Source organism: Neovison vison, chromosome 6, assembly GCF_020171115.1.
Source record: "Neovison vison isolate M4711 chromosome 6, ASM_NN_V1, whole genome shotgun sequence".
In the NCBI taxonomy this organism is placed as follows: Eukaryota; Metazoa; Chordata; class Mammalia; order Carnivora; family Mustelidae; genus Neogale; species Neogale vison.
The window spans coordinates 154,060,121-154,075,387 of NC_058096.1; the positions used below are offsets into that span (position 1 = coordinate 154,060,121).

General features: G+C 41.2%; 1 non-coding gene across 1 annotated transcript; it reads left to right on the top strand.

The window, feature by feature from the left end:
* The first annotated feature begins 253 nt into the window (after nt 1-253).
* Nucleotides 254-363, top strand: LOC122911039. Its single transcript, XR_006385368.1, has one exon. It is a non-coding gene; the product is annotated as a U6 spliceosomal RNA (small nuclear RNA).
* Nucleotides 364-15,267: the final 14,904 nt, after the last annotated feature.

Consider the following 15,267-nt stretch of genomic DNA (forward strand, 5'->3'; position numbering starts at 1 on the left):
CATTTGCAATTTTGATTGCTATTGCCAAGTGTCCTCTGCTGACTTCTAGTCTTATCAAGAATGTATTAGACTTCCTGTTTCTTTACAGCCTCACCAACACTAAGTTATCAAACTTTTTGACTTTTGCTATATTTATTTATTTGCTGGTATCTCTCTCTGGTTTCAACCCCTCATTAGAATGAGAGCCCATTACGTCTCCTCAGAACCTAATGTAATATTTAGCCCATAATAGATTCTGAATAGATATTTGATAGTGCTTTTTTAGCAGCATACACTATACACTTAATCAGAATGACACAGAGAAGATCAGCGTGAGCCTTGTACAGGGATGGCATCCAAATTCGTGAGTCTTCCCATGTTTTCAGAGAACACATCTATTTTTTTTTAAGATTTATGTATTTTTTTTAGAGAGAGAGAAAGCATGAATGGGAGGGAGAGAGGAGAGGAAGAGAGAGAATCTCAGACTGACTCCACACTGAGCGGGGAGTCTGACACAGGGTTCGATCTCATGACCCCAAGATCACGACCTGAGCTGAAACCGACTGTGGTACCCATGTGCCCCAAGAAATATCTTAAATGTTCTCACCACCCACACAAATGAAAAGGTAATTACATCAGGTGTTGGAAGTGTTAACTAATCGTATCGTGGTAATCATTCCTCAATATATACGTGTATCAAATCATCACATTGTACACCTTAAACTTATACAGTGTTGTAGATCAATAATATCTTAATAATCTAGAAAGAAGTGAACCCCTCAAATAAATAAGCCAACAAATATTTGAGAAATACAAGAATGAGTTTATGAATTATAGTTCTCTATATATGGATTATAATTACATAATTATAATCTTTAAATCAGAATTAGAAACCACGGCCCTCAATTCTTCCGTTCTATGAATTTGGGTATGCTGCATTTCCTTTTACTTAAATGTGATCCACATGTACACATGGTCTGAAAGCTTTACAAATTCTTAGAGACAGAAGATTCGTTTCATTCCTCCTCCTCCACTGTCCATGTTATTGGAAGGTCAGAACACTGAAATGCTCTCTTTCGGGAGTATTTTGTTTCAAACATCTGGTGATACTGCCTTGTTAGAACAGAAAATAAAATCAAACATGAAAAGTTTCATCTACCTCCAAGGAGATTTTTAGAGCGGGGGTGACCCTTCAGAGCGGTCCCAAATCAGGATGAAGGGGCTAGGCTTATAGACTCCTATGTGATTAGTCACTAGATGTGCCCTGCCCCAGGTAAGGTGGCCCTCTTCAGTAGAAGTCATTCCAGCTGGAGACCATCTGCCCTCAGCATTCCCAGAAGCCGGAGGAATAGTTCTTCATTCCTGCAGAGAGATCCTGGTCATCCAAAGGGTTTTGCCTGAAATGATGGGCAGGTTTTCTCCCTGGCTTGGCCAAATGCTATCCTGAGTCTTTCCTACCTTCTATTTGCGACAGACCATGGTGCTAGGTTAAGATGTTAACCCTCAAATGACAACGGCTTCAGGCCTTCCCCTCACACATCCTCCAGATGAGACATTCTCTCTCTGCTTCCACTGCACAAATGGCCAGCAGAGAGATTTGTCAGACCAAGAAGTGGCCAAGCTGTAGGAAAACGTGTCTGAAGATCAAGCTTGAATCCTTAGCTATGACTTTCAGGTAATAAGGTGATACCATGCCAACAGCCGAAAACACCACGGCCATGTGAGGAAATGTTCATAAATTAAAACTCTCATACAAGGTTGTGGCTTCTTATAGACAAGACTGAAGCTCTGGGAAGAAGATAAGGAGAGAAGTGATATTTAAGGAAATCAGACCATTGGATTGAACCCTTGTTAGTGCACTAGAGCTATCAGAACACCACAGACTGGGTGGCTCCAGCAACAGACATTTCTTTTCTCCTAATTCTGGAGGGCAGAAGTCCAAGATCAAGTCATCAGCAGGGTTCGCTTCTCCTGAAGTCTCTCCCTTGACTTCGTTTAACTCACTTACCTCTGTGTCCACACATGGTCTTTGTAAGGACCTATTTAGCCAGAGCGACTCCATCTTGGTTAAAAGCCATTTTGTTGTTTGTACAGTAAAACTTAAATTGACCCTGCCCCCCAGAGAAACTTACTTAGAAGCAAGTCTGGGAAACCAGTAAAATTCGGTCGACCAGTTCCTAATAACAGAGCCCAGAATACAAGGCTAGGTAGGCCAGTTCCTGATAACAGAGCCCAAAACATAAGGACGAGTCAGGCCAGGTGGAGACATCCAATCAGTAAAGCACACATACGGTCTCCCTAACCACCAAAGAATGTAACTCTGCCTTTAAGGTGCCAAACTTGAGTGCCAATTCTTTTTTTTTTTTTTTTTTAAGATTTTATTTATTTATTTGAGAGAGAGAGAGAAAGAGAGAGAGGAGAAAAGTCAGCAGGAGAAGCAGACTCCCTGCCGAGCAGGGAGCCCATGTGGGACTTGATCCTGGGACTCCAGGATCATGACCTGAGCTGAAGGCAGTCACTTAACCAATTGAGCCACCCAGGCACCCCTTGAGAGCCAATTCTGACCAAAGTGATAGGCTAGTTCAAACAGCAACTATAGTGTAAATTGTAATTCAGTTGGCCACCTGCATGTGACCTAACACAACTATGCAATGTTACAATCTCATTGGCCACCTATGTGTGGCCAGGCTTTTGCTCTAAAAAAGTTAGTCTGTGAGGCTGGGAGGGGTCGCTCTCTTTGGAGGTGGCCCTGGCCAGTCAGTCTGACTTCTAATGCTTAGCATAGGATAAAGCTTTGCATAACTTGAACTTTGTTTCAGTCTCGTTCCCCTGGCCAATCAGTCTGACTTCTAATACTTGACATAAAATAAAACTTTAAATAACTTTCACTTTGTCTCAGTCTCGTTTTATTTTTTTTGTTTGTTTTTAAAGATTTTATTTATTTGACAGAGAGAGAGAAATCACAAGCGGCAGGCAGAGAGAGAGAGGAGGAAGTAGGCTCCCCGCAGAGCAGAGAGCCCGACGTGGGGCTCGATCCCAGGACCCTGGGATCATGACCCGAGCCGAAGGCAGAGGCTTTAACCCACTGAGCCACCCAGGCGCCCCAGTCTTGTTTTGTTTAATAATGGATCTAACGGTCTTCCTCTGTCCATGTGTCTGTGTTCTCATCTCCTCTTCTTATGGGACACCAGTCACATGGGAATAGGGCCCTAATGACTACATTTTCAATTACTTACCACTTGAAAGATCTAGTCATAATCTGATATACCAGGGTTCTGGGCTTTGACATATGAATTTCAGGGGACACAATTCAGCACCTAAGAAACCCTGCCTGAGCTTCTCCATTCTCAAATGGTCTGCCAGCCACTCCGCCACCATGGGGTGGCTGCCTCTCCCACACTCTTCTCCAGCCTGACCACATTTCACTTTATTCCAGGGTCATGGACTTTGCCTGTAAAGGACCAGCCAGTAAATATGTTAAGCTTGCAGGCCATATGGTTCTGTCCAACTACTCAACTCTGCCATTACAGCATAAAAGTAGCCATAGATGATATGAATAGATGGCTGTGGCTGTGTTCCCATAAAACGTTATTTATGGACACTGGAATTTGGATTTCATATAATTTTCACAAGTCATGAAACATTATTTTTATTTTTTTTTCAACATTCAGAAATTTGAAAACCATTCTTGGCCCAAGGGCCCTAGCAAAACAGACAAGGGGCCATGTATTTTTGGCCATGGGGCTGCGGTTGGACAGCCCCGCCCTCTATTCTTTGCTCTCAGGTCACTCCTCTTTAAGGTCTCCTGCAGTGCCTAACTCTCTAGACACACCTCAGTCCCTGCCAGGTTCATTCACGTCATTCCCAGCACAGAGACCGTTTCCTTCCTACTAGGAACTCTGGTGCCAGCTGCTAGTAATAAATTATTTAGGTCTGATACCCCCCTCTTGATTAAAAACATGTCTTTTTCTCACCATTGTAGAACCAACAAGACCATGACTCACATTGCATCACTAAATAATTCACTTCACACACTTTTATAGAGAACTTCGTCAAGTGTTTTCTGGGTGCCACACACTGTGCTAAGGGCTCTGCAGAACCACTAAATTTGCACAGACACTTCATGACATAAAATATTATTATCTACATTTTGCAGATAAGAAAACTTGGGCTCAGTGAAGTTGAGTAAATATTTCGGGGTCACACAGCAAGGAAGTGATGGAGGCAAATCTGAAACCGGGACTTTCTGTCTCCAAATTCCAGACTTGTAGCCAATGATGCTACACTGTTTCCAAATATTTCCTTTCTCCTTTAAGGACTATGCATGGTGATATCAGGGTGTCAGAACATAAGAATTCTATGGAAGAGACAGCATATTGCCCACAGAGCATCCAGCCTTTTTTTTCACTACTAATAGAACCTTAATTCTATTTAGGATAATAATATGCCCACCCAGAAAGGCACATTTGCCACCCTCCCTTACCTGGTGAGATGTAAACAGAGGTTATTAGATGATGTTTTCTGATAAATTCTTTAAAGGGCAATAACTCACCTGGTATGCACACTCTCCCATTCTTCCTGCTTAAGATATGAACATGATAGCTGGGGACTTGGCAACTATCTTGAGCTCCTATGGGCGAAAAAGGATCACACTATAAGAATAGATGTAGTGGATTTCTAGGAGCTTGAGTCTCTGTTCATGGAGTTACCACTTCAGCCTTCAATTGCCCACCTTAGGACTCACTTCTAGGTGAGAAAAATAAAGCCTTTAATAATTATTTATGTCACTAAGTTTCTGTTCTCTATTACTCATGGCCAAAGGTAATTCCTATCTGATATAAGCCCTCTCTAAATCTCACTTCCGTAACTACACTTAGAGGACTCATTCTTTAGCATCACTCACTACTGGGCTTCTTGCTTTAGAAGACCCAGAAGGTCATGCTGGCTGGCATCCTTTACGTGGACTAATGCTGCTACATAGCCTTCTTGCCCCTGTGTGCCAGCATGCTGTGGTCAGGCCAGTGGACACTGATTCCTGACCAGGCCTAAGAATTTATTACTCAATAACTACCTGAACACTGGCTTGCACTGACTTCGTATCTTCTCCTCGTCCACCCTTAAAAAGTTCAGTATCTTAGCATCTGTCCTTACTGCTTTGCTCTTGTATAGTTCATTACAGTTTACAAAGCATGTTCACAAGCAGTATTTCTTTTGATTGCCACAGCAATTTTGAGCAATGAACAGGGACAGTATTTGCTGTGTCCCCATTTAAGAGCTCAGGAGACATGAACTTGGAGAGGTTGAGTAATTCGCTTAATGCACAGAGCCAGCATGCAAACTCAGCCCTTGGAAGGCTCCAAGGTTCCGATTTTTCCTATTATGGCAATAAACTTCTTAGATTCTGATGAGAGAAGCCAGAGACATAACTCAGTTCAGGCAACCCCCTTTAAAGCAAATTTGTGCAAATTGGTGTGGCCTCCAATTGCTGTCTCTATACACAATATCTGAATTACTCACCATCACCAAAATGATGATGCCCTCGCCTGAATCAGGTGAATGGCTACATGGTACCCCAAAAATCAATTAATGTAACACCATCTGTGTCCACTGCACTCCTAAATTCTATAATGCCTGATGTTGACTTGAACGAACACTGACGATTCTGTAAACATCCAACAGATGAATCACGTAGGTGAGAACAATGGCAGTGGTTTTGCTATTGCTCTGAGTCTCATGGAAGACAGTGACAAGTGAGGCTGGGAAGATCCTGGCACACAAAGAAAAGAAGGTATGAGAAGAAATTGGCACTTCCCAATTAGTCAGGAGAGGCTTCTTGGGAAGACAGAGTGTCAGATGCTATTTAATTCGCGAATGAAGCAAGCTTAGGAAGATAAGTGCCAGTTCAAACAGACAGAGAGATGGGAGAGTAATAAGAAGAGCTAGCACTACACTTGCATGGTACTAGACAGAGTTCTGAAGTGTGGGAAACAGAAATTGGCTCTGGCTGATGCAAGCACAAAGGGAATCTGTTGAAAAGATACTGGGTAACTTGCATAATTGCCAAGAACTCTGGAGGACGAGGCTCTAAAAATAGACAGGAACAAAGATGTTAGACAGAACAACTCAAAACCCCAGCACACAACTAATCTAGCACTGGATACGGTCTATCAGTTAGCTGTGTCTACAATGATGCTAACACACAGCGACAAACACACGGGGACATATGATAATACGTGTTTGTTGCCCATGAACTTGGGGTCACGTAAAGGCTGGCAAACAGCGTTGTAATCTTGACAGGGCTGTTCATGAGGTTCCACGTTGGCCAGCTATTGGCTTTTCAAAACTAGCCTCACTGGGAGTGACGGGAATGACTCTGCTCCGTTCCACATGTCTCTCATCCTCCACCATGTCTAGACCAGACAAGTTCTCATGGAGATGGCAGAGGAGCAAAGGAATTGCAAAGGCATGTAATGTCTCTTGAGCCTAAGGCTCAGAACTGGCAGCACCATCATCTACTTTATCACCTAAAGCAAATCACAAGACCAGTCTTGGTTTAAAGAGTAGGGAAATAGATTCAGCCCCTTTAATGAAGGAACTGCAACACCACACAATAAAGGCCACGATAGGGGGATCACACATTGGGACCATCGATACACTCATTCTGCTTCTTATGAGAAACCACCACTGACACATCTGTCATCTTACCCTGTGACTCTATGTGGCCTCCACCACCACCTGTATGAATTCTGCACACTTTTTGCATCCCAGTTCCAGATTCAGGGTTCCAGACCAAGATATTAGGGTAGCTGAGACTAGGTCATGGAGTTGCCTACTAAGCCAGAAACACTGGGAAACTAAATGTCTCCAGTTTTTTCACTTTTTTTGGAGGAGATGGGTCCTGCCTCTCACCAAGCCCATTGAAGTGGAGAATACCTCACACATAGGAAAGAAGTTCAGATGCCAGATAACCAAGAATCTGACAGCTGTTCTTTAGAACCATCCATTGTTTGTTGGGATATATTACAGACTGTCTCCAACTCTTCACTCTTCCTTTTATCCATCCTTTTGCTTGAAAGCCATGGGCAGGGTGACCCATCTCACTCTAAGTTGCTAGACTCAATCATTCATGTGCCCACATTGGCTCGTGACTTATGGGATATTAGCAGATGTTCCATAAGCAGACGCTTGCAATGGGCTTGAACAGTAAAGTTTGTTCTCTTGCTCTTCTGCCACCTCCATGGGAACATGCTCAGGCTGGCCAGACAGAGAATGAGAGACATGTGGGCCTGAGCAAAAGTTATCTCTCAACCTGTCAGCTGATCAGCCAGCTGACAGCCAGGCAAGCTGCAGACATGTGCAGAAGCCCAGCCGGGATCAGCAAATCCGTCTTGCCAACAACCCCCAGTGGACCCAAACGCCTGAGCAATAAACACTTGTTGTCACATGTCCCTAAGATTTTGTGGTCATTTGTTACAAGGTGTTATTTTGACAATGGATAGCTGATACCATCTGCCAGCACTGTGCAGATAAATAAGCTCATTTCATTTTCAATGGACAAGTTAGATAGAATTTTCATTTACTTGGAGAAATTAGGTAAACTGTGTCAAGTTACCCAGGATGGATGCCATAGTGGATTTCCTACAAAGGACGCCACTCTCTGGATAACTTTATCCTGGAATGTAGTTAGAAAGAAGTGAGTTCACGACCTTGTGCTGAACTTCTGGAACAGAGCTTGCCCTCACCTTGCGACTCTAAAATGAGCCAGGAAGACTTGGATAATAACCAAGAAACTATTCCAAGGCTAATCCCACTAGAGTGGACCCTGGGAACAATGCAAGGTCATTCCCTGTGCTGGAAAGTTCTTGAAATAAAGGAACCCCCACCAAGCATCTAGAAATACTTCAATTAGCTATGGTTTCTCCGTATTTATTATATAACTATAGTGGGATTTGGTCTGTTCCCCATTCTTTAAAATTTTTATTTATTTATTTATTTACTTATTCATTCATTCATTCATTCATTCATTCATTCATTTGAAAGAGAGAGAGCATGACCAGGGGTAAGGGGCAGAGGGAAAGGGAGAAGCAGAGTCCCTGCTGAGCAGGGAGTCCAACATGAGGTTCAATCCCAGGATCCTGAGATCATGACCTAAGCCAAAGGCAAACACTTGACCAACTGAGCTACCCAAGAGCCCAGTCTGTTCCCCATTCCTAATGGGTTAAGAGTATTCAATGAATACAGATAGCTCATAGATCCTAAGGTAGCACCATAGATATAGTATGTTGTGATGACAAGGATTAGAATGCAGCACACAGTAGGTGCTACTAGACAGTCAGTCCCTCCCTTGCCCTCTCATACCTCATATTTAAGGAATCATATCACCAAGCCTTTTCACATCTGCAAGTCACAATTCTTGGGACCTGATGAACCCAAATTTAACTGTTTGTTCAACATATGTACTATAGGCCTACTATGTACTAGATGCTGAGGATACAGAGGCCTGGAGCTGACCTTGAGAAATTTACACTCTAGTGGGAAGCAGTTTCTCAGACCCAATTTAATTACTGACTGAAGGTAATATCACTAAAATGCCAAGTAAGTTATCACAAACACCACATTTAGTGGAAAATAATGAAAGTGTTAAATTTATGTTATGTTAGAAGTTTATTTATTGAATCTCTATTATAAGATATAATGACTAGTTTTCAATTTTTATAAAGATAAAGATACCATTTTAATTTCCTGCATTGATGAATATATTATAAATTTTCAATTTTTAACACATAAAAGCTGAAATCTATATTAGCTTGGATGCACATCTACTTTTGCCTAAGTCCACAAAACTATAAAAATCCCACTTTACAGCTAAAATTATAAACTTCGAATAACATGAAAGCCAAATTTATTCATTCATTTAAACTCTATTAAAGATATCACAATTTATTATTTTAGTGCCTTAGAAGATAAATAGCCCTAAAAGGTAAAAGATCTTTTTCCAGGCAATTCCTGCCAGTGATGCTACATTCTAGGGAAGACTTGGCAGAAAGTTCAAGGAAACCATGAGAAGGCCAAATCTAGAGAAAGACTTGTTATAATCACAAAGCTGAGTTGCCAAGAAGACCTTAACATTATTGCTTACAAGCACCAACCAGCATTTAACAGTGAGATCCAGTTGTAAGATCCCTATCATCTCATTCCAAGGGTAATTTGGAAACCATCTGAAGAGCTGTTCAACTTCATTCTTGCTTTCAAAGTCTTCTCTTTGAAGAGGGAGTTCTGCTTGTCCAGGCATGTGCTCCCAACACAAACCCTACCTTAGAGATCTATGGATTAGCACACGCAGGACCAAGCCTCCATCAAAATAGCCAGCTGTTCGGCAACAGAAAGGAAGCAGGGTTCTGAGGCAAAGAAAGACGAGAAGCTATTTGAATTAAGGCAAAGTTCTGAGGAAGGACAGTGAGCCCAGGACAATGCAGCAGGTAAGGAGGTGTGAGTGTGAGTCCATCCAACAGCTAGGACTGCTTCCTCAGGTAGCACTCACAGGCCCTGAGTGTCTATAAAGTGGGAGCCGGGGTAAGAAGGAGACCATATCTGGTATATCACGAGGACTGAATAAAGATATAATGAAGGGCCCACTTCACTGCATTAGACTAAGATTTGCCTGTGACTCTTCCACCCATAAGGTGAAACTCACAAAGTCAAAATTCTCTTGAAGATCCATCCAATTACCCATAAAGTAGAAGAATTTTTCTCTCTGGCATATTGATGGCTAGATTTGTTGCAGCCATGTTTTCTTGCTCCATCCTGGAAACAAACAAACATACTGGTACCTTTCACTGAACCCATCACAGGCAGATTTTCTTCCAGTGAGGGAACTCATGACTATTTCTTCAAATGAATGTCATATGAAGCAACTGGCTTGTGTTAGAGGTCATGTTGTAAGAAACAATAAAAACTGTTAAACAGTAGGAATGTACTGAACATAGCAAGACATGTATATCATAAGAGGCTCATGGGGGCTCAGGGCAGGTAGGAAAGGGTCGATTTACCTCTGTGAAAGTATACCCAGTCCAGGAAAGAAACTCACAGAGCAGAATGTAAACTGAGTAGTCCACAGTATTTAAATGACTTTTTCCTTTTTCTAGGGGAATGGGAGTTGATGTTCATACGTTTTATCTGCATAAATTAATTGGGCATATGATGCAATTGAGCTATGCTTTTTCATTTACTTGGACTTGTGTTGTCCAATACTACAAATACACTGTAAAGTTAAGTCTAAATTAAGTCTAAAATACACACTGGATTCAAAGACTTCATACACAAAAATGTAAAATACCTCATTAACAACTTTGATGACATTTTGAAATTGTAATATTTTAGGTATATTGCATTAAATTTAATCTCACTAAAATTAATTTCACCTGTTTCTCCTTAATTTGCTTAACATGGCTACTAGAAAGTTTAAAATGACATATGGCTCCCATTATATGTCCATTGAATACCACTGACCTTGACAAAAGGCCTAGATTTAGTCTGGAATTATACTAGATGGAAACTTTGAATCATTAACACATGCTAAACTTGATAAAATTATTTGAAAACTGTCCCGTTCTTTAACAATCTTATAAGATTTAAAGAGGTCCTGGCTTAACTACAATTGTCTAGAATTACAAACGCTAGAATTACAAAGAACTACTAAAGTCTACAGTTGTCTAGAACACCGTTCAGTTGGCTAACATACCGCTTCCATCAAGTCTCAGCTGAAATGTCACTTCCCCAGAGATGATTTTCCTGTCCCTCAGTCTTATGCAGGTCCCCTACCATTCTTTCTGTGGCACATGGTTCTTTTCCTACATAGCAGTCATTACAATTTGTAATTATAATTGTCTACAGTTAGGTTGATATTCCAGGACTCCCCAGTCAATTTTGTCTTAGGAGGATTGGGTCAAGTCCCAGAATTTCTCTGTAAAACTATGGCACTTATATACATAGTCTTCTATTGATCTTCAAGTCTGAACCCTTTGAATTCAATAAAACTACATTAATTTTCAAAGATTTAATGCCTTCTCTTTTCTGCTAGAAAATATTTTATTCATATATGTAGAAATCACTTTCGTTCCAACATTTTATTATAAAAAAAACTCAGAAATGTACAATTAACATGCACACAATAAGAGAAGGAAAGACTTAGACATTGGGCTCCAATAGATTATGCCATTTGAAGTAAAGCAAGAGGGATCCAAACCATAGATTGGCCCTTCAATGCATTGTCCCATTGTTTAAATACAAGGTATGCAAAGTATTATATGCAGCTAGGAGAAGAAGCTAGAAGAGAGGTAGGGTGAAAGGGAGAGCCAAATGCTGATTCCTCCAAACTAAACAAAGCACCTTCCATCTTCATTGTTCTTCTCAACAAGCAAAAGAAGGGCTCCTGGCTGATATGTGAACCATATCTCCTTGAAAAAATAATAAGTTAAAAAATATTAAGTAGATGAAACTAGCAATTCACAAGATAACCAATGTGTGGCTGAATCACCTCAATAATCATTCTGTTCTTCACATTTTTCATTAAGGCTTTTATAAGTGACACAATAATAGATTTTTTTGTCTGACAACTCTCGTAGGAATTAAGATAAATTCATAAAAAGTTTTCAATTCTTCAATACAAAGTAGAGATTATTATTTTGAGAGGAAGGACATGACTGAAGGCTATTAGTAGAAAAATGTAGGTCCTACCAAAAAAGATTTACAAGTGACACCAGCTGGATAACATTGCATCACTTCCCTTGTCTCAACATGGCCTTTCCAGAAAGATGTCTTTTGATTCCAAACTTCATTATAACAGATAACATCAGTGCCCCCAACAACCAGATCCCTTCATACCAGGTCCATTTGACCATTTTATACTCCTGCCGTCTGCATTTTGTTTGTTTGTTTGTTTGTTTGTTTGTTTCCCCCAACCAGGAACACCTGGAGATCTTTTTTGGAAGACTACTCTCAGGCCACTGGCGCCTACGTTGCACATGTGCACGGAAAGTTGGAAGTGCCTGGGAATTTAAGTGCCCTGATCTTTGGCCCCTAACCAATAAATCTTGGGTGTGGGAGCCTTGGCTGAGGACAGCTTGACTTCTGCCCCAGAACTTCCTGCAGGGCCAGCCTGAACTCGGCTCTGTAGACCTTTGATTCTCCCCTTCATCCTTAACCACTTGCTTCTTTCTCCAATGGAGCATTTTTTTAATTTATCACCGGGCACCCAGGTTCACAGCTCAGGATCTGCATCTGGAAAACCTAAGCTAAGTTCATTATCAACCTGGGTCCTCTCACCACAGGAGGCCTTAAAATCACAAACTTAACTTTCCACTAATCCTAGTATTCATCCTAAATTCCAACTACACCCTTGAATGACTTACACCATTCCCCAAACTCAATGCGCCTTATCTCATCTTCTTGCTGTTACATCTATTGTCCTTGCTGTGTAGAATTCTCAGAGCCTGAGCTCTCCTGGTTCTGAGCACAACTTTTCTTGGCTCTCCCAGTTTGTCTCTGAGTCAGCTGTTCTCTCCTGGGCCTGTGTATGCTTCGCTTCTAGGACAGTCTCTGAAGCTACACAGGCTGGGTTCTAATTCTGACTTCGCTACTGCCAACTGGGTGACTTAATCTCCCTTTCCCTTAGCTTCCACATCTGTAAAATGGATTTAAAGCCAAATCTACTTTGAATCATTCCAAAAATGAAGGAGATCATTGGCATGCGAAATACCTACAGATGACTAGTTTGTAGTCAATGTTAGCTGTTGTTTTTGTACTGTGATTATTTGTTTATGAGTCTGTTTTTGCTGTTAGTTCCTCAAGGGCAAAAGTCATATCGTATTCATCTTGATAAATGTGTGTTAAATAAATAAACGTGTTCCATCAAAGAGTGGTTCTCTTGAGAAGGGTAACATTTTAAATCGTTAGTGTTGAATCCCTGAGGACTCCACAATTTGCATACCATCTTTGTGATTTTTTCCCTCACAGCCTGTACTACTATTCACTCATGATGTGTCTTTAAGCTGATTTTACATCAATCATTTATTTTTAACCTGGGGGCCTTACGCTAAAAAAGGGAACCTATGGAGTCATAGGTTTAATATGTTCATTGTGAATTTCTTGAATACTCGTTAAATTAAATATGTAACCCCTAAAATAAAAGTTGTGCATCTGTACGTGTTCCTAAATGATCTCATCCACCCCTATTGGTATCCCCATCTCACTGGGAAAAATGCCTTCGGAAATTGGCAACCAGTCAACAGACGCCCAAGAACATACACAGAGTTTGGATAAATACCAGAATAGCAATAAATCACTGAACAAGACCTTGGACCGGATTGCTCTCTGTTCTGAGCCTCTATTAACTCACTCTGTGATCTCTGACACTCAGCTTCTTTTAGCTGTTCTCGGGCACAGGAGGCATGTCATACATTCTGCCTCACACAGCAAAGGAGGGCCTTTGTACCCCCAAAACCCAGGCCCCCAAACACTGTAAAGCTAGTCAAAGCACAGGTAGATGGGCCTCCAGATAAGCACATTAGAACACAAGTCCACACCTAGCCCTGCCTTGCCTGAACATGTTTCCTATGGGAGGTGAGTTTGAAACTGAAGCAAGAAAGAATTTAACAGGTAGAGAAAGGAAAACTAGCCATTTCAGTAGCAAAGGGATAAACCTGCTAAAGGCTAAATGTAAAAGGACACGAGCCCCACTCCTTCTTTCAATGTAGGAATCGTGTTGTTCATGAGCATACTCTGATCTTGTCTTTCCATTGCTCTAAGGTGACTGTACACCCTAGTATTCTCATAGGGTATCTGTCTCTGGAAAATTCCCAGGAAGGCTTCCCTGGGGTTTCCTTACCACCACCACTCTCCTGGCAAAAGCCCCACTATCTGTGTGGAGTTTAATTACCACATTTAAAATTAATTAAACTTTTACAAAAAGAAATTTTAAAACTTTGGTCACCAACTACACTTAGACCCAGAGGTGAGTAAAACAAAGATAAGCAAGAGAATATTTGAGTATGATGAGTGCTGTGAAATGTGTAAACCTGGCGATTCATAGACCTGTACCCCTGGGGATAAAAATACATTATATGTTTATTTAAAAAATAAATTAATTAATTAAAAAAAAAAAAAGATAGCCCACTTCTATGATTGGCAAGTTGGAGTGGGGTTAGAGCTCTCCCAGGCATGTGAGCTCAGGACCTCAGCCTCTCTCTATGTGAGCCTCTCCATGGGACGTTTGGGCTTCCTCACAGCATGCTAGCTGGGTTCCAACTGTGAGTATCCCAAAAGACTCAAGAAACTCCATGGTTTTATGTAACCTAACCTCAAAATTCACACACAATCACTTTTGCTACCTTCTATTGATGGACGTAATTACAAGCCCACCCAGATTCAGAGGAAAGTGAATTAGACTTCACTTTCAATGAGAGAATGGAAGGATTCTTAAAAAGCACAAAGAATGGGAGAGATTGGGGCACCTTGGTGGCTCAGTTGGTTAAGTGTCTGCCTTGGACTCAGGCCATGACCTCAGGGTCCTGGGATTGAGCCCCACATTGGGCTCCCTGCTCAGTGAGGAGTCTGTTTCTCCTTCTCCATCTGCCTGCTGCTCTCCCTGCTTGTTCTCTCTCCCTCTCTCTCTCCCCCTCTGTCAAACAAATATGCAAAATCTTTAGAAAAGAAAAGAATGGGAGGAGGAAATGCCATAGAATGGATGATACAGAGAAGAATAATTTTTAAAAAAAGACAAAACTTATTACCTAAAACTCCTCTCTGAATCTATCTTTATTGTGGAGGGTGGAAAGATAGATGTCAATATGTATCTAGAAAGAGCAGGAAATTTGTTCCTAAAAATGTGGAGACTTGACCTAGTACAAGCCACTGGTACCTAATAAGAACACTGAGACTTCTTCTTGCCCCATGGAGTCATGAACTTGATGAACGTGGAAAACAGTCATGTGTTAGGAAACATAAAATAAGTTAAGGTATTAGTAAGGCCAAAAGAAAACAAAAAAATTAAACAAAATTCTGGGATACCTGCGTGGCTCAGTTTGTTAAGCCTCTGCCTCTTGATTTTGACTCAGGTCGTGATCTTGGGATGGTAGGATAAAGCTCTGTATCCAGCTCCACACTCAACAGTAGTCTCCTTGAGATTCTCTCTCTCCCTATCCCTCTGGCCCCTCCACCCCCTGCTTGCCTATGTTCATGTTCTCTCTCTCTCTCTCAATTAAATAGATAAATCTTAAAAAAATAATAATA